The following is an 18,624-nucleotide window of genomic DNA, read 5'->3' on the forward strand; positions in this document are numbered from 1 at the left end:
TAAAAAAAACAAAGGATCTTAAGTGCTTGAAGCTATCTGGTGTATAGATAATTATATGTATCAAAATGTATAACAAAGGAAAAGGAAACCCATGCCTTTAGGCTAACCACAATAGAACTGGAATATAGAACCATTAAGTAATCAGTTATGATGATTGCACCCATTTAACGGTGCAAGACACCACTACATTAAAAACTCACCAATAACATGTAATGTAAAACAAACCAGCAAGTCCATGGGTGAACATGGTCTGCATCAAAACCAAGCATGTTGTTACAGTTTTGTCCATTAGGGGGCGGAGTTTCTCCAGGGCCCCTCGGTGCCCATGTTGTGTGTCAGGCCAGGTTAATGAGGGTGGGAGGGAGGTGAGAGCCAGTGGGTGTCTGGCAGCCTGGGAGCTCGTCAGCCTCTGCTTTATGATGTATGGGTGGAGTTTGCTGGGCTCACTCTGTCTGCCATGCCTCCGCCGAGGACACAGCAGCAAATGAAAGAGCGCCTTGATGAGATTAAACAATTCAAGATGTGTTAGTTTAAAGCCAGAAAAGGGGAGCGATGGGAGAGGGAAATGTGTGTTTGTGTCTGTGTGTGTGTGTGTGTGTGTGTGTGTGTGTGTGTGTGTGTGTGTGTGTGTGTGTGTGTGTGTGTATGTGTGTGTGTGTGTGAAGACGTCTCATTGTGGTTGTGTGGTGTCTCCTGGGTGGGTTGGTGTGTATCTCTTAATTTTGTTTTGCAAAACACACACACACACTCACACACACACATATATATGAAAGAAAATACACAAACATTTGCATGCAAGAGTAAAAACTTGTAGTACAAAATGTACTGTAAATGTACTGTAAAACATAAACATACACACATAATCGTGTATCCCTAACCTTTACCATTACCACTGGATCTTTATGTGCTTGTGTGCCACTCTGCTGTAAACAATAATTACCATTTCCTCTAAGTCTGTGTGTGTGTGTGTGTGTGTGTGTGTGTGCCTGTGTGTGTGTGTGTGTGTGTGTGTGTGTGTGTGTGTGTGTGTGTGTGTGTGTGCCAATCTGTTATAAACAATCTCTACCATTTCCTCCAAATCCTCCGCCGCTGGAAATGGACCCCAGGCAGGACATGTGAGGGTCGGCTCTGAGTACTGAAGATGTCTGCAGCCCATAAATAGATCTGTGATGGGAAACAATGTGCTGTGCGGCCTGCTTTTTGTGTGTGGTGTGTGTACGTGTGTGTGTGTGTGTGTGTGTGTGTGTGTGTGTGTGTGTGTGTGTGTGGCGTCTATGTGTGTGTGTGTCTTTGTGTGAGTGTGTGTGAGTTCTTGGTCAGCCCTCTCATTTGGCAGCTGCTTCCTCGGAGCAGAGATGGAAATGTGTGTCCCCTCTCTCAGGGCCAGAAATGCCTGACATCTCACACACTTCTGATAGCTCCCTGACAAAGCCAGAGCAGGAAAGCTCAGACCCAAAAAAAAGTTTCCGTTACGAAAGCCAAGACGTAACACAGCCCTTCTTGCAATCAGTATTGCAAATGACTGAGTTATAGCCCAAAACAAATTTTGCTTGAATTTTATATCTACTTGTGCACACATCCATTCCTTTCCTTGGAAGAAGGCCCGGCATGTAGATTTTTCTGCACCACTGAAGTTTTGTCAAAAAAGGCTTCTGGATCTCTCGAGTGTATTCCTCCACGCTGCCTTTGGTTTTTGCTTTAATTTTTCCTCCAAAAGGGGATATTTTTGGGCCTTATTTAAAAAGGGAAATTGGCCTCATTAAACTGCAGGTCCAAAATGACCTCTGAGTTTCTTCCTTTCCTCTTTTTGCTCGTTGTTATCCAAGAGCAAGAGAGAGGGGGCGTATCTGAAAACATGACACATGCAAACACACAGCGAACCCAGCACCAGACACAAATGAGATCAACATCAATGAGATACTATGTCTTTGCTTGGACAGGAGGAGGAAACGATCAGAAAAATAGGTATAGGTACAGATAGATTATTAACAGTAGGCTATACTAGCCTACACTAGAATGTTATTAATGAATGTTTTTTTTAATTTATTTTGAAAATGGTTTGGCTTAGCTGCCAGGCCCTGAAGGTCCTCATCTGGCGTTACCTTATATGATCACTTTATTTCAAAATATTAATAGAAAATTACAAGGATGTAATCTTGGGGTGGGCATTTGAATATGCAGGATTGGCAACTAAGTTCTACATTGACAAGTGTGGGCCACAACTGCTACTTCAGAACACACTAGCGCTTCAAACTAAAATACTGAAGTGTTGAAGTAATGAAGTTGAAATACTGTCATAGTGTTTAAATGCACACTTTTCAAGCATTTTGACATGAAAATGACCACAGAAATACATGGTTTAGCTGCTACCGCTGCAAGATTGGTCATTTTGAATTCATATTTCTTGCATGACCAAGAGGCTACCTTTACTCTGTCTTTACTCAAGTAACAGCCTACCAGTAAGCAGGGTTATTATCAAAGCCATGGCACTACAAGATGACATAAATACTATAAATATAGTAATATATACTATAAACATAAATACTATAAATCCTATATTTCTCAACATCAGCAAACCGCGGTTTGGGCGAGCAGAACGTGCATTAGGCTACTTTCCCTGTCTAATGTTACTATCTCAAATCTCAAAAAAGGTTTTGGCTGCTGATATTTCTGGGGTATAGATTATAGATAAAAACTTGATTGTCTGGTCACCATGAACAGATAGATATAAAGTCAATGTCTGTCAATCAAAATGAGACTACTGAGGACGTGGTGAAGGCTTTGGGGGGCGGAGCTCAGCCATTTACATAATAGCTGTAAGAGCACAACCAGCTCATTTCTGATCATCTCAAATTATTGTAAAAAAAAATTAGACCAAACACATTTTTTTTTCACTCTCAGGTCCCCCAATGCCTAACCATAGTGCCGAGACTGACACACAGATACACATAGAAAATCAAAGTGGCAGTGTGTGTGTGTGTGTGTGTGTGTGCGTGTGTATCAGAGAGAGAAATCCAGAGAGAGGGAGAAAGCAGAGCCCGTGCCAGCCTTTCCTGATAAGGCTGAATGGAATCGGGGAAGCTCAGGCCTCGAACAATTACCATTTCAATGTGAACGGTGAGATTAAAGCAGCACATCTGTCACCCAAAGTGGACTCCTCTACCTCACTCCCCTCTCCCTGCACCTCCCTGCTCTCCTCTCTCTCCCCGGCTCCCCAGTGCCTCTATGCGACCTTGGGCCGGCTGCACAGGAAATGATTTAGCCCTTTCATAAGCACTACTTTGATCTTTTATTCATTCTCCCATGACAATATTTAAAAAACCTTTTAAGAGTTGCACATTTTACCGATGTAACCGGTATGAAATAGTTTAGTTTAGTGTTTAGACATATTTGATTGCAATTGGTGATGTGCAAATGATTCAGGATGGGAACTGTTCTAGTTTTGAATCACAACATCAATAAAATAAACCTCTTTACTATGGTGTTATTTTTCTGTCTTTGCACACAGAATATATACGAGCACAGGACAGGAATCGAGTGTGTATAAACCGAAAATGAGGGGTGAAAAATAACGTTGTAGCAAATAAAGCTTTCATCATGAGCGTATGCAAATTGTGATTGAGCATCGACTTTCCATCCTCAGCCTTCATCCCAAAACATGGCCTGTCGCATGCTAGTGATAATAAACAATAGTATTTTCAAAGTGATGCAAAGTTTACATGCTTTAATCCTTGTGTCTAGTTTAGATTCATGTTGTTTAGTTTGATAATGTTGCCTAGTTTGATCAATTTTGCCTTGTGTTTGATGGTAGTTGCTTTGTTCAGTAAACAGCATTTTTATAGCCCCTTTCAATTGCTTAAACAACTTCTGCACAATAGGGGTTCACAAATCTTCACATTTGTATGTTTTTTCTCCAGTGTGGATGACCTGATGCCTGGTGACCTCTGTGAGTGTAGGGAAACCTTTCCCAAACGTAGAGCACTGATGGGACAGATCCATATAAAGCTCTCTTCTCGTGTCTCTTGAGATGATTCACTTGATTGAATCTCCTGTTTGTATCTTCCCATGAGATGCTTCATTGAAGGCCTTTCCACACTGCAAACACGGATAAGGCTTTTCTCCAGCCAGGCAGTTTCTCTGCTATTAGGATGCTAATTAGAGCCATTCTACCCTCCAACACCCCCCCTTCCCACTGCTGATTTGTTCCCAACTGTTTTTACGGCTCAAGCGAACACAGACTTCACAGGCTGTGAACAGCCAATAACTGGGATTAAGTGAGGTTTGCAGGCATCCGCGGCCTGGAAATCTGTTTTTTCATGCAGTCAGTTTCAACAGAGAAGAAAAAAGAGAATATACCCAAGGGTTCTCAGTGTGCAATCAAGCATCTCATCTCATGAGAAGATACAAACAGGAGAAAGATACAAACAGGAGAAAAGCCCCACCAGTGCACTATATGTGGGCAAAGTTTCCCTACACTCACAGAGGTCACCATGCACATACTCCTTGGAGGAAAAAAGAGTTGAACATTCATGAGAGGATCCATGCAGGGGAAAGGCCATACCAGTGTTCTCAGTATGGAGGGGCGATCATTCCTCAGCCACACTATCCAACCATGACGTCATACCAGAGAGAAGCCTTTCATTTGTGGGAAAACGTCTCGGTTACTTACGTAACCTCGGTTCCTTAAGCAGGAACCAGATATAACAGTATGGTACATGACACTAGTCATGAGCCTAAATCGAAGCATTTATCCATTCACGCCTGAAAGGCCGCAAGATCTGTCAGTGCGCACTCCTGAGCCTGCCCCCTCAGGAGTCTATATCTTGGATCGCGCACCAGATCTCTGTCTTGGAATGAAAACTGAGCAAGAATATCAAACCAAGGTCACACTGTACACGCCAACTTTGTTATATCTCGTTCCTGCTTAAGGAACCGAGGTTACGTAAGTAACCGAGACGTTCCTTATCGCAGTTCACTGCGATATAACAGTATGGGACCCTATACATTCCCGCGTGATAATACAGTGGCAGCCAATCACACACACCAGCTTTATTGAAGCCTTTGCCCTCATAGAGGTTCATACGGCCGCTGGCGGTGAACATATTAACAGGGCAACCTTTATCATAGGCGGCATGGATCCGTGATCCTGCGCCTGTAGGAAACCACCCTGGAATGTGTCATGTGCAACATAACATGTAGACACCAATGAACACACTTATCATATACATCGTTCTCAGGCCAGGGGATTCAGAGATCGCTTGCTTGCAGAACACCATGAATTTACCAGGGCAACCTTTATCATAGGCGACAGGGATCCGTGATCCCGCGCCCGTAGGAAAAACCCTGGGATGTGTCATGTGCAACATAACATGTAGACACCAATGAACACACTTATCATATACATCGTTGTGAGGAACCCTTTTTGGGCTCGTCAGCTCTGCCTGTTTTGTCCACTAACGAATGTGTGTATTTGGGTGCATGCGTGTGTAAATTGAGTGCATGCGTGTGTGGCTGTGTTGAATCTCTGTCTTCCAGGTGCCGGTGATTAACCACCTGGGCGGGCGTGTCCCTCCACTATAAAGATCCGGTACTTCCTGGATTCGAGAGAGCTAAGAGCTGGAGAGCTAAGAGCAAGAGAGGAAGGGAGCAAGAGAACACCCCTATTGAGAACTTAGTTTGAGAACTTTGATTGATAACTTTGATTGAGAATTGGAACTTTGGAAATTTGTATATTAAACCTTGGCGTTTCGGATAAACTTTTGTGTTGTTGGTTTCTTGTAACAAGCCTAAGAGCCGGGTTGTTACAATCGTTCTCAGGCCAGGGGATTCAGAGATCGCTTGCTTGCAGAACACCATGAATTTACCAGGGCAACCTTTATCATAGGCGACAGGGATCCGTGATCCCGCGCCCGTAGGAAAAACCCTGGGATGTTTCATGTGCAACATAACATGTAGACACTAATGAACACACTTATCATATATATCGTTCTCAGGCCAGGGGATTCAAAGATCGCTTGCCTGCAGAACACCATGAAGAAAACTAGGTTTAGCCACATCTAACATATAGAATCTAATGAAAGTGTGGCGAGAACTCCAGCTTGCAGCTTTGCAAATATCTTCCACTGAGACGCCCTTTAGTAAGGCCCAGGAAGACAAGACCCCCGCGTAGAGTGCGCATGCAACTTCTCCGAGGGATCTAAAGACAAGCTCTTATAAGACAACACGATAGCCTCTACTATCCAACGGGAGAGGCTCGGTTTTGATAGAGGTCTGCCTTTTGCACGTGCACACAAGCACACACGGTCTTTAAAGAGACAAACTATATGTCCACCGTCTCCAGGGGCTCGAACGGAGGCCCTGTGAGAGCACGTAACACCACCAGCAGATCCCAAGAGGGTATGAGGTGTCTCTCTGGCACCCTGAGCCGTCTCACCCCTGCCATAAAGCGTGACGCTAGCGGGTGACTGCCAGGAGAACTGCCATTAATGCCTGCGTGGCAGGCTGAAATGGCAGCCAGGTACACTTTGAGAGTGGAAGCCGCCTTCCCCTCATCAAACAATTGCTGTAGGAATACTAGTATAACGCCCAGCGCGCAGTTAATGGGGTCATGCTGCCGCGCAGCGCACCATCGTTCAAAACTGCGCCACTTCAGCGTACACAGAGCCCGTGTCGACACCGCTCGGGCACTCTGTATTGTAGCCACCACCGCATCCGACAAGCCTGACGCTATGAGCCTGCACCTCTCAGGTGCCAGGCTCTGAGACGCCACCACTCCGGATGGGGGTTCCACACTGTCCTGTGCGCCTGTGTTAGGAGGTCTCTCCGCAGAGGCAGCTCCCAGGGCTGTTGCACTGACATATTGAATAGATCTGCCGCCCACGGCTGATTGAGCCAGTGGGGGGCCATCAATATTCATTCTCTGCCCTCGTCCGCTACCCTGCCCAGCATCTGCTGGAGGAGCGGAATCGGGGAAAGCATATAGGCGTAGACCTGGCCACTGGTGGTCCAGCGCGTCTATGCCTAGTGGGGGGTTGTCGCCCCCTAGCGAGAACCAGAGCGGGCAGCAGGTATTCTGTCTGTTCGCAAACAGGTCCACCTGCGCCCTGAACAAACGCACCCAGATCTGGTCTATCACCTGAGGGTGTAGACACCAATCTGCTGCTCGAGGGTCGCCTCTTGATAACAGGTCCGCACCGTAGTTGAGGTGACTTGGAATATGAACTGCCCTGAGGGAAAGAACGTGACTCGCTGCCCACAGGAGCAGGCGGGTCACCCAATGGAGCACTCTGAGATTCTTTTGAATGAAGAGTGCATTACAAATAAAATAAATTATTTATTTATTATTATTATTGCCGTGACTGGGAGTGCACTTGACGGTTTATATACGCCAAGGCCGCAGTGTTGTCCGTCCTCACTAACACATGCTGACCACTCAGTCTGGGCAGAAAGTGTCGTAGAGCCAGGACTACTGTCCGCAGTTCTAACACATTTATATGAGACACGGCCTCTCTCACAGACCAGAGACCGTTCACGCCTCTCCCCTCGCAGACTGCACCCCACCCTTGGTGGAGGCGTCTGTGGCCACTACTACGCAACGCAACACTATGCCCATAGTGCCCGACGCAGCGAGAAACCAGGGGGTTCTCCAGATTGCCAGGGCCTTCCTGCATATGGAGGACACCGTTACTCTGCGGTGCCTGTCTGTGACTGCGTTGAGCCTCAGAGACAAGTACCACATCTGGAACGGCCGCATACGCAACAACCCTAGCGGGAGCGCGATAGCGGTTGACGCCATCATTCCCAACAGGCGTTGGCAGCACAGCGACGAGACTGACTGTCCCAGTCGGAACTGACAGCACGCATATTTTGATGCCATTTATTCGTTCTCGAGACAGCCTGACCTCCATGGAGGTGGAGTCTAGAAACATGCCTAGGAAATGTGTAATTTGGCTTGGGCACAGAACGCTTTTTTCCTTGTTTATCACAAAGCCCAGTCGATGCAGGTGTGCCACCACTAGATGGCAGTCTTGCACCGCTGTTGCTCTTGAACGAAAGCCACGAACACGAGCCCATAATGGAACAAACGCAACTGCGTTGTCGTAATGGGGCGATGGCTGCATCCACGCACTTTATGAAAACCCTCGGTGCCAAGCCAGGCCGAAATGGAGTGCGTGGAACTGGTATGCTATTCCTCCGAACGCAAACCTCAGAAATCTCTGATCTCACACACGTCCCTCTCGCTGTCGCCCAGCAGGCACTCCATCTCCAGCCCGAATCCACCCCTGGAATGGGCTGGTTGAGCGGTGAGGGTGCTCCACTGGGTGAAGTACTGGGATGGTGGAGCGGGGGCGGGCTGCAGCCGAAGCGGCTACCGGACCCCCGCTACCTGTTGCCGACGGTGTGCATTGCTCAGCTGGGAGAGTCTCTCCAATCTGAGTAGGCTTCGGCTGTCCCGCATCCCTGTGGTCCCAGCATGGAATGAGAGAAAAATTGTACAGCGAGTTTGAAAACCCAGTAGGCTAGCAGCTAACAAGCTAGGTAGCTAACTCAACTTCTTAAGTCTAGGAAGTCTTAACTCTCGGAACTCACGCTAGAGACGGGAGGACAGACCGAGTTCGTTTACTTCCCCAACGGTGATAACCGTCGGGCAACAAGCTAGTTTACAGGGTAGTCCGTGGACTAGCCCGCTATCAAGCTAACAAGCTAGCTAACGGTGATAACCGTCGGGCAACAAGCTAGTTCACAGGGTAGTCCGTGGACTAGCTAGCTAAAAAGCTAACAAGCTAGCCCGAATTTTAAGTCTATATGCCTTAATTCGTGGCACTAAGCCAGTGAAGGTAATAAGACATAGTTCGCTTACCTTCCCAACGTTGACGGCAGCTAGGCAGCAACCCAGTTCGCAGGGTAGTCAGTGGACTAGCCAGCTAACGAGCTAACTTGGTAGCTCTCGTCAGACGGGAAGAGGCTAGCGGTTGCGGCAGCGGCTACCCAGCGGCTGCCTGACACCACGCTGCCCGGGGCCCAACTCGGTGGCCCTCGCTAGCGTCATGCTAGCGTAGATGTCGTCCTGGTGTGCCCGCAGCCGGGGCAAGCCTGCCTGGACGTATTCTGAAATGAGAAGAAAGTTAATTTCACGAGCACACTATCACACAACTGAATGTTGGGTAGCAAAAAGCTAGCAGGCCAGTCAGAAACTGAGCCAGCTAACCAGCTAGGATAGCGACTCTACTTTCTTAATAGTAGGTCGAATCTTGTAGCACTCTGAGCCAGTGAGGGTAAAAAACCCGATTCACAAACTCTTAATGAGCAATAGGCATACAAAACTTTGACCAGGTAGCGTAAAGGATATACTCGGATCTGGCACTTCGTTTCTTGCGAAGTTTTCAAAGAGACAGAGATCTGGTGCGCGATCCAAGATATAGACTCCTGAGGGGGCAGGCTCAGGAGTGCGCACTGACAGATCTCGCGGCCTTTCAGGCGTGGATGGATAAATGCTTCGATTTAGGCTCATGACTAGTGTCATGTACCATACTGTTATATCGCAGTGAACTGCGATAAGGAACCTTTGGTGGTCCATTCTCCACATACACCAGATAATCTATACTGGGGAGAATCCTTATGAGTGCTGTATATGTGGGGAGAGGTTTACTCTAGTTATAGGGAACATCTCAAAACACACCATACACACACCGACTCATAAGGGTTAAAGCCATACCCCAAATTATGGAGCCTGTCTGCACTAAAAAAGACATTTACTTTGCTTTGATCTCAGAACTCTTTAAATACCAGTTTAGGCAAACCTTCCATCAGAAAACGGACTGATGTTATTACATCAACATCATATTACATCAACGTCACATCATCTCATTGGCTATTGGCAATAAATGCTCATTGATACAGCAGTGCCATGATAGTTGTGTTGATGTGGGATGCCATAACAAACTATGTCAGGTGCTAATAAATTCTCTTATCATTCAACACGAGAGCTTTTATGAAAAAACTGACATTGGTAATATTATAATGTATATGTGTCATTATGATTTCTCAAGTAAGTTGTTGAGTACTACAGTAGGTATGATAAAACTGCAGTTTTCCATTTATTCGAAGAGAACATGAAGGTTACTGAATGGTTTTAATGTGTGCTTTATAGGTACTATGGAAATGCCTTAGTCATGGGCTTCTATGTGCTGTGTTCTATATTTGAAAGAGAGAAAATGTCTGCCATCCTTGGGTACACAGCACTCTGACTCATGCGTCTGTATCTCTGTTTATATTTACATTTAGTCTCTTGAGAGATCCTTTTATCCTAAGTGACTTCCAAGTGAGGTACGATTGTAGCAAAATAGGTTATCCTGAAAACTTTTGTAGTGCTGAAATGTGGGATTTTCATTAGTAAGCAGTACTGTAAATTGCTGTGGAAGACCAGGTTAACGACTGTTCACGGAGTTTGTAGGCAGCACAGAAAACTATCGGAAACTGCCAGGAATTAACGGAGGGTTTCAATTTCTGGCAGTTTAAAAGCCTGAGAAGCTTGGCAGATGACCCCAGCCCCTTAGGTCTAGGGGAGGTTTTCACATGAAAATGCAAATGAAAATCAGTACTCTATTTTGAGAAAATCTCTGCAATAAATTGTATAAACTGTAGCTTTGGTAGCTTTAGCCTTAGGTCAGCAAGTATGCTATGGTGAATTACAATGTGTGCAACTAGCAATGGTCAATAATTTAAGTAAAAAAAGATACACTAAACACTAATTCTTTGTCTCACTTTCAACCCCCCAGAAACTCCTCTGCATGGACATGAGCGGCTTAGTGATCACCCCCTTCGGCCAGCCCCGTAACAGACAACAAGAAACTGCTGACAACTATGAGAGGGCTGTCAGTTTGCTGCCTATCTGAATCAGCAGCTGACTGCACTGAACACTAAATTGCTATCCATCGACAAGAGGGTGACTGCTTTGGAAGCCAGAGTAAACTGTGGCCCCAGTGTGAAGGAGTTTAAGAGGAAAAGACGGGCCCACAATCTCAACATTGCGGTAAGAATATATTTGGTGACATGGTTTGCATCATCTCTTGAGTCACAGAAATAGCTAAACACAAGACACAGCGAGCAAGAGAGAGCAGGAGAGTCAGAGGGAGAGAGAGAAGCCATTGCTAACTGCTAAGCTAAAGTAACTAGCAGATCAGAGTAGTGTTTAAACAATTTGGAATTAGTGAGAACGTCGCTAAATGGAGAGGGCTATGAGTGCTTGAGCAGAACAGCTCTAACTACAGTGCAAGTACAGCCAGTAATTATTTATATAGCAAAATTAACTAGTTTTAGTGCAGCATCAAGTATCAATACCATAAAGTAAAAATACTCACTCATGCATATTTTGATTTAATCATTGTAATTGTTTTAAGTGCTCTACCTCAGACTTGTGAAATGCTCTGCTGTTTGTCATGTTGTGATCATAAATAACAGTTTAAAGCCACAATTAAACTGGTTTCTTCAGCTTTCACTCAGGAGCAAAAATCAGGCTTTAAACTTGAAAGACATAATTAATTGACATTTATCGTGATAACATTTTAGGCCATATTGCCCAGCCCCACTACAACCTAGGATATATTTGTTCTAAAAAGTGAACAAATTTAGTAGAAAACGGTGCGTTGTCTTCACAACGCTGCCACGAATCGCAGTCACTACCAACCAGAGCAATGGTAAGATAAAAAATAATAGGCTACCTGCATTCTGCTGTATAAAAGTAAATAAATATGTTCTCTGATCTATTTACATTTAGTTTTCACAGATTCCTCTCACCTCACAATGAGACAGTCACTTCTTATTTGGCTGAAGCTCTAGCTGCAAGTCTGCATTTCCACAGTGTTGACAATGGTGTAATTCTATGGAAGTAACTTTTCCTGTATTTAGTTTTTTACTTTTACCGTGGCAATTTCCGTTTTGTATTTATGACATATTAATTTGATTGTTTTCCAGCTTCCCGTAAGACCTGCAAGATACAAGACAGTATGCAGGAACTTCCGGTACAGCCAACCAGACCTTGCGGCTCAGGTGGCAGGCAAGAAGAGTTCAGCCCAGAGTTGACAGAAAAGGAGGAGGGTAAGATTTAATAGTTTAGATTCTTTACATTAGATTCAACTTTGAGTATGAGTGCAGAGACAAGAAAATGCAGTTTAGCATGTAACCAGAAGTGCAAAAGAAGCAGTGCAGTGTAATGTACATATGTATAATATGTAAGTAAACAGTAAACAGTTTGAGGTATAATAAGAATATGATGTACAGATCAGATAAAGACACTACAGACAGTAGTATAACTGTGAATAGACTGCAGAAGATATACCAGACCAATATACACAGTGGTATAAACAATGATTTCATATAACCAATATTGTTGGCCAATGTGACATTATTTATCATTTTCATTGGTAGACTCATTGTGCCAACACGTAGTGCACTGAGCAGTACCGATTGTCTGTACTGATTATATTCACAGCTACAGGGATTGAGGCAGAGTGTACTAGCTGCAGATGACATGAACTTCTGGAAGGGCATCATGATCGATAGGATGTCTGATGAGGAGGACGGCACCTTTGAGGAGGTGTCTGGGTGGATCGTGCGATCGTGCTCCTCCTTTCGCAGCCAGGAGCTCACCGACCTGTGTGCCACACCTCAGGCAAGACTGGAAGCTAATCCGAAGTACACGGCTACACACCACAGACGTCTGCACAGTGGACCACATTCAGACAGAATGCCTCCAAATACATATGACTCATAGGCGGCAAAAAGGCATTTCAAGGCTCATCTGATGGCCCAGGTCTGGCTGTAGGCTAACTTTTGTTCCAGACGTTGGCTGGACACTTTATTGGCTAGGTGAGTAGTTTATGCTATGTGTCAATAAAGCTAAAGCTAAAGCTACTGTTAATCAACATGCTCCTCACAAATGTTTTTTTTCTTTCCCCAATAAATTAATATTCATGCCATTGATTAAAGTGTAGCCCGCAGGATAACAATATCATTAATATATACAACATTTAACATCATACGAATATAGTCTTCAGTAATTGCAGTGTTTTGGAAACAGGCATGACAGGGTGTGGCAGACCCTTTACTACAGTTGAGTATGTGATCTGACCGCCATACCAATGAGCCTGGCCTTTAGCATTGTGGTCAGGATGCAAGGTGCAGATGTGATACCCCGTAGGGGGGGGGGGGGGGGCTGCTCTCTCCCTTCACTACATATGTGTCAGAAGTGGGATGGCTTGCCAGGAGGCTATCAGAGGCGTGAGTGTGTCAGCCGAATGAGGGACCCCCAGATGAGGTTGACTCTTGTGTGAAGGACCCCGGAAACAGGTAAGCCATTTATGTGTGGGGCACTCTGGGACTGGAGAAGTACATCATCTTTATTAGCCAACTAGATACTACAGCTACTATAAACTGGGTAACTTAAGTTTGTGTGTTTACTAGTGGCAAAAGAAGGGTCATGCTTTTAACCCGCAGTGCCATAGAAGTTGACTTAAATTGTTGAAGACGGTAAAAATTTCTATGGATCTGACACTCAAGAAATAGAACCGTGTTCTAAACTTTGTCGTTGACGTCAGACACTGCCACTGAGCATTGCCTGTAGAGAGACATGCTATCATATAATTAGCTAGCTGGATAGAGGGGTGACGGGTATTTAGGATGAAATTATGGACGTTTTCACCAATGATACACAATGTATGGATATTTATCAGGACTAGACTTGTATCTAGTTCATCTTAGAATCGTAGTTTCTCATCAAGTGTTGAATTACCAATGAAAAAGAAAAATGCATGAGAAGTGTCACTTTACGGAATTACGTGGGATTTTCTTTTCTTTTTTTATAATCCCCATACGTCCGACCACGCCCATGTTCAGAGATGCATTGCCCACTGGATCTATGCAAATAATGTATTTCTGCCATCAAACTCCTCCCCTTCCACGCCAAAACAGAGACAGTAAATTGACTTTGAAAAGTACATCGTAGCATCGAGAAAAAACTGCACTGAAAAAAGCTGAACATCAGAATAAACAAAAAAACATCAAGTGTTTCAATGCCAATGTTCTATTTTTCAGATTTGTTTTTATAAAAAAATTGTATCAATACCAATAGCTTTTAGTTTCAGCTCCATAGATTTCGGCCTTATGTATTCCACACCAAACTCCTGCCTGGGGTGGACTTATTGGTCTGTCTCCTTCTAAAAACAACAATGGAATAGTAATTAATAAAAAGATAATAATAATGACTAAATAAATAATAATACAAATAATAAAATAAATAATACTAAAAAGAGGAAGTAGGAAAGCGCTGTTGGACAGAGTTCCACCTTGAATGCATTTGAAATTCATGAAAAGCCTTTTTCATTGTTGACGAGGCATAAATATTAAATCAGATCCACAGACTGGTCTCGCATGTGAATCTTTTTTCTAGCTTTTTAAGTATTCCGGCCTTGATGCAGGTCCCCCGCTCGCTGTGCTGTGCTTATTGGGCTTTTTATAACCAGACGATAAACATTTCTTTAGCATTACAGAGAGAGAGAGGCTTTATGAGCTGGAAGAGTCCAACCCAGCTGTCCAGAGCTCTCAGTCAGTCACCCAGAGACAGGTCCATCAGACAGGCTGAACGACATGGATGTCTGGCCAGAGCCGAATGCCGGCATCCTAAGCTCCTTGGGAGACTAGTGGAGAATATAAACCGGTGGAAGAGACTGCTGGAGGAAAAAGAAAGGCGGGTAGTAGGTAGTCCATGTCTGCTCAGGGACAGATTACGGCCGGATGCATGGTGGAGAGTGCGGTTATCTACATTGACTACAAATCTAGGAAGAAAAGCTATATCTGTATCTCTCATATCGGTGGAAAAGGCATTCACAAATCAGTCTTTATGATACACACACACACACACACACACACACACACACACACACACACACACAAATGCAAAAGCAAATCTATATGCAGTGCATAAAAGTAAGCTCTTCCAATGTCATGTGGGGTGATGAGTGATATATGAAAGTGATCTGTTTTCATTGACAACGGGCGGACCTCCATTGCCGCCTGCCAGCCACGAGCACTGTCATAGCTGCCAAGAGAAGTGAAATGAAAAGCTCCCTCTCTCGCTCAGTGTGTCACAAGGAATAATTCTATGGTATCATGTTCATCTATGCCGCGGACTGACTCGTGCTTTCGTGAAAGGGAACTGGGATGAGGAGCGCTGCTCAGGAGGAGGCTCGCACAGTTGGCATTTCGTGGGAGGAGGGGGGAAAAAATGTACCGCGATAGAGGGTGCGGACACACACACGCACACACACACAAACCCACAAACATCCATCTAACTGTACCCAGAGAGGGAACAGAACGCCAAAAATATAACCAATGATAAAAGTCCATCATGCTGGCGTCTGCTGTATATGACATTCGCCTGGAGACTTTCCTGGTGTTTTTGCCGAGAGCCGATAGAAGCCAGACCCCTCCTCACAGGTGGAGAGAGTGAGGGTGGGGGTCTGCGTGTGCTGAGTGAGTCCGTCAAAATATTATAAATCAAATTGACCAACCCAAATATTGTTCTCCAGTATTCTCCCTCTCTCCTCCGCCCATGGTTTCCTATGCCCGGCAGGCAGCACTGATGTGTAGATAAGTGCTCGTTATGCGCAGACTCATATATCTCACGCAGACTGTGGCAAACGTACATCTGAGGGACCAGTGTGTAACTTTAGACGCTGTAATTAACATGCTGGCATATTTCACCAGAACAAAGCAGATAAAAGCCCTGTTTGCCTCAGTGCCGCTGTGTGTTGCAAGCTTTGTTCATGCCGTTATTTATGATACTGTGACTTCCTGTCATTTAATCTGCTGTTACAGAGGCCAGGCGTGTTCTGGTCCTGTCTAAACCATGTCATACCCTATGTTTTTTTTACATCATATTATTTATTTTTACTGTTACGAGGGCACTTTGTGGCTTCAGACCTACCTCACTGCAACTCTATGGCACAGATAAGCCTCCAATTTTAGCGGGCCCTCGAAGACATTTTATTGGAGCGTGGTAATTATGCGACCATGCCTTGCCCTGCAGATATTTATGGTACGCTTTTATTTCATGAAGATGTGTGGAAACAAAGCACAGACACATGGCTGGAACAGGGCAGACCCCATATGGAAGCCTGTGTGTGTTTGGGCCGTGGGAACCCTATCAGATCATTTCCACTGCGTAGTATACTTTAATGTCGCTCAGTAGGAGCTTTTCTCTTTCTCTTTTTTTTTTCTTTCTTTCTCTTTCTTTCTTTCTGTCTTTCTTCTTGTCTGCTCAATACTGGGGCCCAGCGGTGTGTATAAAAAGGCATGAATAAACCAAAAGTATTTGACTCGCTGTGATGCTGTGGCTCTAGTTTGCGGTGAGCGTACAGTCATAATGGGAAAATAGCAGAGCCCCAGCGAGTGCAGCGTCCATTATGTTGGACAATCATAGCACACTTTCTCAGTGATTGCCCCAGCGGCCAAACGTCCGACTGAGACGAGGAGGTCAGTTCAGCATGTCGCTTTGATGTCAGAAAACAACACAAGCTAATTTTTTACAAAGAGGGACTTGGAATGCTTCCACTGAAACAACCCATTGAGTCCTGTCACTGAAAATCATTATAAACCCCAATCTGTCAATTGCAGCTGATGTCAAGTTACCAAGCAGCATGGATATGCAATACTTGTCAGTTACACCAGATGGAAAGAATGTACGGTCTTTCAAATATAGAAGCATATCAATTGGCATTTTTTGGGATTTTGTTTGTGCTTGGTTTCGTTGTTGATTTTAACCTCAATTTCTCTGCGCTGCCTTTGAAAAAAAAGAACCCCAAGGCTTCTTATTTCCCTCTGGTGATGTGATAATGTACTGTAAGCTTACACATGTCAGTTTGGAGCGGGCCACTTGCCCTGACCACTCCTATTAAAATGCCAAATGTCCATGAAGCGAATGAAAGGAATGTAAGAGGCTTCCATTTATATGTCACTTCCCATTTGCTCAAGCGAAGTGGTACCCCCAGCGGGCTTTCCTCTCCCAACCCACACTCAAGCCACAAAGAGAGAGGGAGAGACAGAGAGAGAGAGAGGGATGCAGTGAGAAAAAAGGAGAAACCAAGAGAATGAAATAGGAATGGAGAGAAGGACAGGACGAGAGAGAGAGAGAGAAAGAGAGAGAGAGAGAGAGAGGCTGAAATGGTTTTGAAATGTGTTGCCCTGTACCACATAGAGCACCATGAGAAACATATGCTCCAGTACGACATGCAGCTCACCACATGTCCCCACCCCCCTCACCCCCACCCTCGCCTCCCCACTTTGATCATTGATCCTTAATGAAGGGCTGCCTGACTGCCGCGCTCCTCGTGTAAACTAGGACGCCAGTCTGGACCCAGCTAAATTTGCACAAAAGACAGAAAAAATGAGGCTGGCTGAGTGTGTGGCTGCCCCGTGCAGCTGTGCTGAGAGAGATGATGCGGTGTGCGGTTTGGCAGGCCTGGGTACAGTGGCCCTGCCTGGCCCCTGTGGAGCCTCTGGTCTGGTGGCGATCGGACAGCTGACCCCAGAACAGCTGGGAGGTGCACCTCCACATGACCTTGCGAGCTGGACAGGAGGCTGCAGGATGGATCTTCTAAATGTTTTATTAGTTCGCACTCCCTGTCTTCCCCTTACTCTCATCTCTTTTTTATGTCTTTACCTGCCTTTTCTCCTCACTCTTCACTGTGTGGTCGACAGCACGCTGAACCCTTCCCTGCAGCTTGAAGGACATTTGGTGATTATTTCTACTGGAATTCTATCATTAATTTAAGACTTCACCACACGCCTATTCTGCACACAGTACACACACAGCGAGAGAGGCGGGGGGGGGGGGGGGGGGGGGGGGGGGGGCGGAAGGAGAGAAACACTTGTACAGCCTTTGTAGTCAAAGGCCATCTTCCCACGTGGAAATGAAGAGGGGGGAGAGAGTGGTCATTGTTAAAGGACTTCCAGTATTGCTTGACAACTTGGCAAACATGCACACTTGCACACATACACACACACACACACACACACACACAAACACACACACTCACACACACAAAGAGAGCAAGAGGCTGAGAGAGAGAGAGACTGAGTATGATACTGAAAGATAATCATTTGTTACTTGACAATCTGATAGTTACCAACACACACATACACTACCACTACATACACCCCGGCCACAAACACACTGCCTTACTGCTGACAGAGGCCATCTCTACAGAGACAGAGAGAGTGAGAAAAAGGAAGATTAAGAGAGCGAGAGAGACAGAAACTAAGACGGAGTGGCTCAGAATGAGAAAAGAAAGAGTGATTGAGAGAGAGGGAGAGATAAAGATTGAGAGAAGTGGAGGAGCAGAGTAGGTGAAGGAGAGTGGGACAGAAGCGGCTGACAGAGACAGAGAGAGAGAGAGAGAGAGACGGGGGGAGATTAGTATTCTGTGCCGAGCCCGGCTGCATTAGTATTCACACGCTGGTCCCTCTGGCTGCTGGGTCGCCTGTACTCCATAAATAAGGTGCCATGTCTACAGCACACAACCCAGTCTGTGGTTCAGGTTAGGACCACTCGTGCAGGGAGAGAATGCA

General features: G+C 45.3%; 1 long non-coding RNA gene across 1 annotated transcript; it reads left to right on the forward strand.

The window, feature by feature from the left end:
• The first annotated feature begins 10,882 nt into the window (after positions 1 to 10,882).
• LOC116219533 lies at positions 10,883 to 12,923 on the forward strand. The gene is made up of 3 exons (XR_004163214.1): positions 10,883 to 11,032; positions 11,974 to 12,096; positions 12,491 to 12,923. It is a non-coding gene; the product is annotated as an uncharacterized LOC116219533 (long non-coding RNA).
• The last annotated feature ends 5,701 nt before the right edge of the window (positions 12,924 to 18,624 follow it).

This window comes from Clupea harengus, chromosome 3, assembly GCF_900700415.2.
Source record: "Clupea harengus chromosome 3, Ch_v2.0.2, whole genome shotgun sequence".
NCBI lineage: Eukaryota > Metazoa > Chordata > Actinopteri > Clupeiformes > Clupeidae > Clupea > Clupea harengus.